At 38.0% G+C, this 7,681-nt stretch overlaps 1 pseudogene; it reads left to right on the top strand.

Moving 5' to 3' along the window:
- Positions 1 to 7,006: 7,006 nt before the first annotated feature.
- On the top strand, positions 7,007 to 7,343 carry LOC100341785 (cAMP-regulated phosphoprotein 19 pseudogene; annotated as a pseudogene).
- The last annotated feature ends 338 nt before the right edge of the window (positions 7,344 to 7,681 follow it).

Genomic DNA, 7,681 nt, shown 5'->3' with positions numbered 1-7,681 from the left:
CTTGAAAATTTTTCAGTATATTGTAATCTAAAAAATACATAACAATATTATTATTTTTTTATGGGAAAACAGTTACATACCTTTTCCTCATAAATTTTTTCTTGATGAACCTTATTGTTTAATTCTTTTTTCATCGAATTTAGTGAAGATTTTTAGCTCTAATAAACTGTATCTTCACATATTTTTACTATAATTCATTTCTTAATACTATTATATTCAGAAGAATAAATAGTAATTAATCTTTCAGAGTGCTAACAGTTTTATTTATAAGAGTATTATGATGAATGCTAAAACTACATATAATAGGAAAAGTCCCATTTTTTAATATAAGTGCTATTTTTCCTCTACGTATATCCTAGTACATTTTCTCTGGGAAAATAAACACATTGTCATACATATTTTCCTCCTATGATGATCACTGCTTATTCTCACTTTTTTTTATTTGTTCCTTATCTGATAAAACTGACTATTTTTGAAAGACTGTGTTTGGGATTTGGATTAACTCCCCTTCATCATCTATACTTTCTATCAGGTTCCATAAAAGTGACTGCCTGTGAAGAGATCTCTGTGGGTCGCATCTTATGAATTTATGTGTCTTACTTGGATTCTGTTTCTTGGTAGATAACCATCTATATCTGACTTTTAAAATATCCCATGAGAAATGACAACTGAGCACCCTAGAAATGTCTCTGTGTTGCCACACATTAACTCATTCTCTCCCAGTTTCCCCACTATAAGAAGTGATGCTCTCATCCTCTGATGTTCAAATGAGAAACTAGGAGTGACTCTTAACATCTCTATTTTTTTAAAGGAATATTTGTTTTCATTTGAAAGAAGGAGAGCAAGAAGGAGACTGAGGCAGACAGAATAAGAGAGATCTGCCTTCTGCTGGTTCACTCTTCAAAACCCTTAAGAACCCACAATAGGCCAGCTCAGAGCCAGGAACCAGGAGCTCAATCCATCTCTCTCATATGAGTGGCAGGGACACAACTACCTAACCCTCATGGCCTATCTCCAAGATTGTGTATTAGCCAGAAGTTGGAATTGGAAGCAGAGCTAGAACTTAAACTCAAGCGCTCTGATACCTGGTGTGGGCATCCCAAGAGCAAAATGCATGCCCCTCATTTTCCTTAAAATCCAGTTAATCAACAAACTTTGTAGAAACCTCCCACATGACAGTATCTTCTTTCCCTGTTTTTACTTTAATCCAAATTTTCATGGTATCCAATATGCACTAATGTAGTGTGTTCTTGCATCTGTTTCACCTTTTTTAGTGCAGTGATATGATTTGAGAAAAAATTAAAATGTTTCATTTGCTGAGTGAATTGGTGTCAGGCAATAAGAATGATGATTTTGAGGATAAAGAATGGTAATTGATTTTATGACATGGTAAAATATTTAATATTACTTTTCCTTATTTAAATTACAAATAATAAACATTTAAAAGTTTGAACCAAAAATAATCTATTGCTCTGAGGGAAAGAGTAAAAAGCTGAATTGTATTAGCATTGGCATCTTCAGTAGTCCATCCTGTAACAAAAAAGGAGGACATCTGGGGCCGGTGTTGTGCACAGAACTCTAAGTCACAGCTTGTGAGGCCAGCCTCTCATGTGGGAGTGCCAGTTTGAGTCCAGGCTGCTCCACTTCTGATATAACTTCCTGCTACTGTGCTTCAGGCTCTTTGGCCTGGCACACACCTGGCTATTGGAAATCATTTGGGAAGTGAACCAGCTGATGGAGACCTTTCTGGAGAGGTCCCTCCCCCCCATCTCTATCGCACTTTCAATTAAATGAGAGAGAGAGACAGAGACAGAGACAGAGATATCTAAGAAAATGCAATGGCCACTTTGGAAAGCAACATGAGGAAACATTTTACATGTGCAGCATTAAAAAAGATCATTTATCACCTGAAATTAGTAAAAAATTAACATATTGTCTCTAAGACATGTGTCTGAGCCTTGTGACAGAATCCAAATTTTTTATGGTCTCATTTCCAGTAAATGCTGCCAGTTAAACAAAATGCCTCATAGAAAATAAACTAACACTGTAGTGTTCCAAGACAGAGGCAACAGACTCTGAGTGAAAAAAAAAAAATAACATGGAAGGAGATGATATAAACTGCTAGATTAAGATATAGATAGATATATTATTGACCCATGTAGCTGACTAAATCCTTTAATCAAGTATAATGTGACAGGAAACATCTAGAACCATAACATTTGAGCTTATGGAGCAGAACTTACCAATGTTTATCCCATATTCCTCTTCACTACACACTGACCCATCTCTCAGTTGCTGGCAGTTACACTGAGGGGATTCCCTGGCCTGGAACTGAGCTTCTGTGTGAGTCAGGCTAGAGCTGCAGGGGTTAACTTCCTCTAGAGAAGGTCCACACACAGCAGCATTCCATTCTGCACACAAATGCCCCATGCTTCTCCCCTCAGAAGGGATAACTCTGGAGCTGGCACCCTGGCTCACTAGGCTAATCCTCCGCCTTGCAGCGCCTGCATACTGGGTTCTAGTCCCGGTCGGGGCACCGGATTCTGTCTCGGTTGCCCCTCTTCCAGGCCAGCTCTCTGCTGAGGCCCGGGAGGGCAGTGGAGGATGGCCCAAGTCCTTGGGCCCTGCACCCCATGGGAGACCAGGAGAAGCACCTGACTCCTGCCATCGGATCAGCGTGGTGCACCGGCCGCGGCGGCCATTGGAGGGTGAACCAACGGCAAAAGGAAGACCTTTCTCTCTGTCTCTCTCTCACTGTCCACTCTGCCTGTCAAAAAAAAAAAAAAAAAAGGGGGTAACTCTGGGGAACACGCTGGATAGCGTTACAGCTGTAACTTTCTACATAGTGTAGTTTGTAAACTTGTTTTCTTGTTTTCCCTTCTGTATTTTATCTTTAATTCCTCTGTTAGTATTTCCTGAGAGCACCTTTCTAATGAACTACTTCAACCTTTCTTTGCCCAGGTCTGTGCTGGGAAAATCCAGATGAGAGCTATCAGTGAAGGAAGTGTCTGGAGAACAGAATGTTATGATGGGATTTGAAACTGCATATTTCCCCAGCCAGATGGCAACCAGGCACATATTACTGGTAGTCAGTGTGGTGGGAAATTCTATAGCATTACAACTGCAATCATGTTAAGACTTATGTGTGATAAATTATGTTCTGATCAACACAGATGGGAAAGTACTAGTTAATGAAACTTGTTAAGAATGGGAGAAAATGAGAATAATGTCAATAATGAAAATCTATCACTTTTGGCCGGTGCCACGGCTCACTTGGCTAATTCTCCACCTACAGTGCTGGTACTCTGGGTTCTAGTCCCGGTTGATCCTCTTCCAGGCCAGCTCTCTGCTGTGGCCTGGGAGTGCAGTGGAGGATGGCCCAAGTGCTTGGGCCCTGCACCCGCATGGGGAGACCAGGAGGAAGCACCTGGCTCCTGGCTTCAGACTGGCGCAGCACTGGCCGTGGCGGCCATTTGTGGGGTGAACCAATGGAAGGAAGACCTTTCTCTCTGTCTCTTTCTCACTCTCTAACTCTGCCTGTCAAAAAAAAAAAAAAACAAAAAAAACAAACTATCACTTTTTATGCAAACTATGGAATTGTTTGTGAAAATACAAAGTGATATTGAAACTAAAGAGGATATGTTCTATAGAATTTCATTTTGAAGTATAAAATAAAAACAAACAAAAAAAATAGGCAAAAAGTTGATCAAGTACATCCAATGAGCAACTTGGACAATTTGGATTCAGGTCTCACTTCTTTTCTATGAGCCTCTTAATTTCCAGTTTCATGGGATTGTATATCTTTGCAGTTATTTACTTAGAGACATTATTTCTGGTGAACCCTGAGCTTTTACTTTTTATTTCCTAACATTATGTACCTCCCGTAAGCTCTGTTTATCTTCTCAGCCTCTCAGGGCATTCTTTGAAATTCTCTCAGGCAATGGTGACATTAGAAGTTAAACTTACCTCTCATTTTCTGATTGGGAGACCTTGATCCCTGAAGTTTATAGTTCAAAGAGATATGTTTTATAATTTATGCAAATATTTTGCTTTTTTCAAACTTGTATGTTATCTGTGAAAAACTATTATAGTAGAAGGAAAAGTATGTATGTATATAATTTTAGATGAACCCATGTACATTCTTCTGTCTTCCCTCAGGAACTGAATGATTAATTGCCCCAATTCCATACTCACATTATAACACTTCAAAGATATGTGCTTCTCTTGGTAATTCTCTTTAGAAGTATGTGCAAGTATAATGTAGTAATAACTATGTAAGCTCTTTAGTCACAGTTCTTGGGTTCAAATTCTAGCTTTATATTTTTCTTGCTCTAATACATAGAGCAAATGAATAAACTTTCCCATTGTATCAAGTTCTTCATTTATAAAATGAAGATAATAAAACTTGATGGGGCTTGAATAAGTACTAAATACTATAACACAGGCACAGTGCTTCAAACAGTGCCTGACACACAGTAATGAGACAATAACTACAAGAAGTAATTGCATATGTATATTACCTGGCACATATTAAGACTGTCTTTAGAAATGAGCATTTAGCTTAATGGTCAAGAAGTCTGTGAGCCACAGAACAGTTCAGCTCCCAGGTCTAGTTCCTGACTCTAGCCTTCCTGCCAATGCAGATCCTAGGAGGCAATGGTGATGGCTCAAGTAATTGGGTTGCTGCCACCCACGTGGAATACCTGGAATATACCACAAGCTACTGGTTCTGGCTCTAGTTCAGTCTCAGACCTTGAAGCCATTTGTGGAGTCAACCAGTGATGGGAATTTCTCTTTCTCTGTCAAGATAATTTAAAAAAATAAAAAAAATTTCATAGTCATAACATGTTTGTAAATGTATATTTATTTGGTAGGAATGAAAAACTTCGTCTAGTCTTTTTGTAGAGCAGTAAGTAATACCCTGTATTAACCAATTTTCTACTTTAAGAATGTTATTCAAGATATTTGAAAATAAAATTATTAGTAATAGCCAATATATATCAATGAATGGTATTAACTTATAAGACAGAAGAATGTGCGTGATAATTAACAAATAGAATCTCTCATCATTTTTATGTTTAATCTGGTGTTACTACTTACTGAACTATTCTAATAATATGAATTTCAATGATAAACTATGTGAAGATAGCAGATATTACACATTCTGCAGCATTGGCTTCAATCTTCATAACACTTTATCCTTGATTCCTTTTTCTTACTGCTGAAACTTTCCTTGAGGGAAGAAAACTGTCTCAGTACAGATCAAAGTTCTTAGAAAGCACTCCAACGTTCCCTGACAATCTCTTCTTTGCTTATTTTTATAAATGTGTCCTTATTAAATGTGCCTTATTTCTTTGAAAAAGATGAAAATGTGATTTTAATGTGGTGTTGGATCCATAACCAGGAGTTGATCTTAAGTGATCTAATCCCGTCACTCTGGTAATGGAGAATGTTCTCTATCCAATCCCCTCCCAAACCATGAAAATGAAACAGAATTTCAAAAATTCTTGTGTCAAAATGAACATCCTTTAATTCCATTTCTTAAATTCCATTTTTTAAAATCCCATCATATATATTTTCATCAATCCAGGAATTATTTAAAGTCATTCAACAGGTTTTATAGTTTCAATGTGCACATCCTATATGTATTTTGCTAAATTTAACTTTGAGCATTTCATTTATCTGATATTTTTCTAAATGGTATTGCTTTAGCTCCCTTTTTTAAAGATTGTATTTATTTATTTGAAAGGCAGAATATGAGTGAGAGAGAGAGAGGGAGAGAGAGAGCGAGAGAGAGAGAGCCTCCAACAATTGCTTTACTCCCCAAATGACCCCAATGGGTAGAGTTGGGTCAGGCCTAAGCCAAGAGCCTGGAACTCTATCCATGTCTCCCATGTAGATGCAGAAACATCTTCTGTTGCTGTCCCAGGGGGGGCTGGCTCTGTGGCTTAGTGGGTAAAGCCACTGCTGCGGAGATAGCCTTTCATATGGACACTGGTTTGAGTCCTGGCTCCTCCATTTCAGATTCAGCTTGCTGCCAATGAGCCTGGAAAAGCAGTGGATGACCCAAGTGCTTGGGCCCCTGCATGCATGTAGTAGACCCAGATGTAGTTCCACTGAATTTCCCTGCATCATAATGCCCAATCTTAAAGATATATATTTCTCTCTTGTGCTTTCCAGATCTCAAATGAAAATGACTTATTTTTATAGTAAGAACTTATATATTAATGAAGTTTTACATATTTTAGTGTCATTCGTTCTACTCATTTTATTAATTTTCTTAATTAAACTGTGGCAAACATATATACATAAATATGATTAAATAAATATCCATGTGTGCATATGTGTGTACATATTTACATATACACACTTAACTTGGGTCCGAAACAGTCATAGTGAAGTCATAAGAAAGGCTAGAGGCAGAATTTTTCATTTTCCATGGGATGTTCTGTGAAATGTGTTCGTCTCTATTACTTAATTTTCTTTAAATGCATCTTAGTATTTTTATAATCTGTTTAACAATTAAAGGTATTTATTTTCACTGTTTGAAATTCCATAGACAACACAAAAATACTGTGTAAAGAAGGGCCAATTTTACTTCTCACTTTGCACACCCATTAAAAACTACTTTTTTGCTATCAATGATAGTGTAAACCTGATTTTCTTTCCAGAATGAGAATTTTACATGTCATGAAATTCTGCTTCATAAGTGATTTGCATGGATTTTTTTCTTTACACATTTTACTCATCTCTCTGTATTTCAGTAAAAGTTGGAGACTTGTTTTCAGATCTAATTCTTAGTGAAAAAAAATAAAATAACAAATGTTCCTTGACAGTCAAGACAAGGGTTGTTCAAGTCATTGCTTCTCATAGTGTCAATTTTACTTCTACAGGTTTCCTTTTAGGTGAATAGCGGAGGTGTGACACTGGGTTATTCATTTCTTTATTGGTAAGACAGGGATAAAGATTGTTGAAGTTGGAAGCAGGGTTATGCAGAGGGAGCACTATGTCCACCAAAGTCCCTGAGATAGCCTTCCCAGAGGAGCAGAAGAAAATGGAAGATAAAGTGACTAGTCCAGAGAAAGCTGAAGAAGCAAAATTAAAAGCAAGGAATCCTCATCTGGGACGAAAACCAGGAGATTCAGATTTCTTAAGGAAACGATTGCAGAAAGGACAAAAATACTTTGATTCTGGGGATTACAACATGGCAAAAGCAAAAATGAAAAACAACTAACTTCCTACTGAACCCCAGATAAAGCAGAGGTCACTGGTGACCACATTCCCACTCCAAGGACCTTCCTCAACCGAAGCCATCCCTAGTTGCTAGCCAGCTGGCTGGCTGATTAAAAGAGCTGAATTGCATGAATATTAAATTCCCATTATTTCTCTTTACTGTTACCTATCCACTTCTTACTTCCTTTCATTCTCTAAGTCATTTGAAACTGACAGCTTTGCAGGTAGTGGTGGTGTGTCCTGCTATTGGAAGGGAATTTACATGTGTAAAGTTTTTGCTTAAACAGTGCACTGCTGATAAAGACATGATAGAGGGGCTGGCGCTGTGGCTCAATGGGTTAACACCCTGGCCTGAAGCGCTGGCATCCCATATGGGTGCTGGTTCGAGACCGGCTGCTTCACTTCCAATCCAGCTCTCTGCTATGGCCTGGAAAAGAGTAGAAGATGG

This window comes from Oryctolagus cuniculus, chromosome 14 (assembly GCF_964237555.1).
Source record: "Oryctolagus cuniculus chromosome 14, mOryCun1.1, whole genome shotgun sequence".
Lineage (NCBI taxonomy): Eukaryota > Metazoa > Chordata > Mammalia > Lagomorpha > Leporidae > Oryctolagus > Oryctolagus cuniculus.
This window is presented reverse-complemented; position numbering and strand designations above follow the sequence as displayed.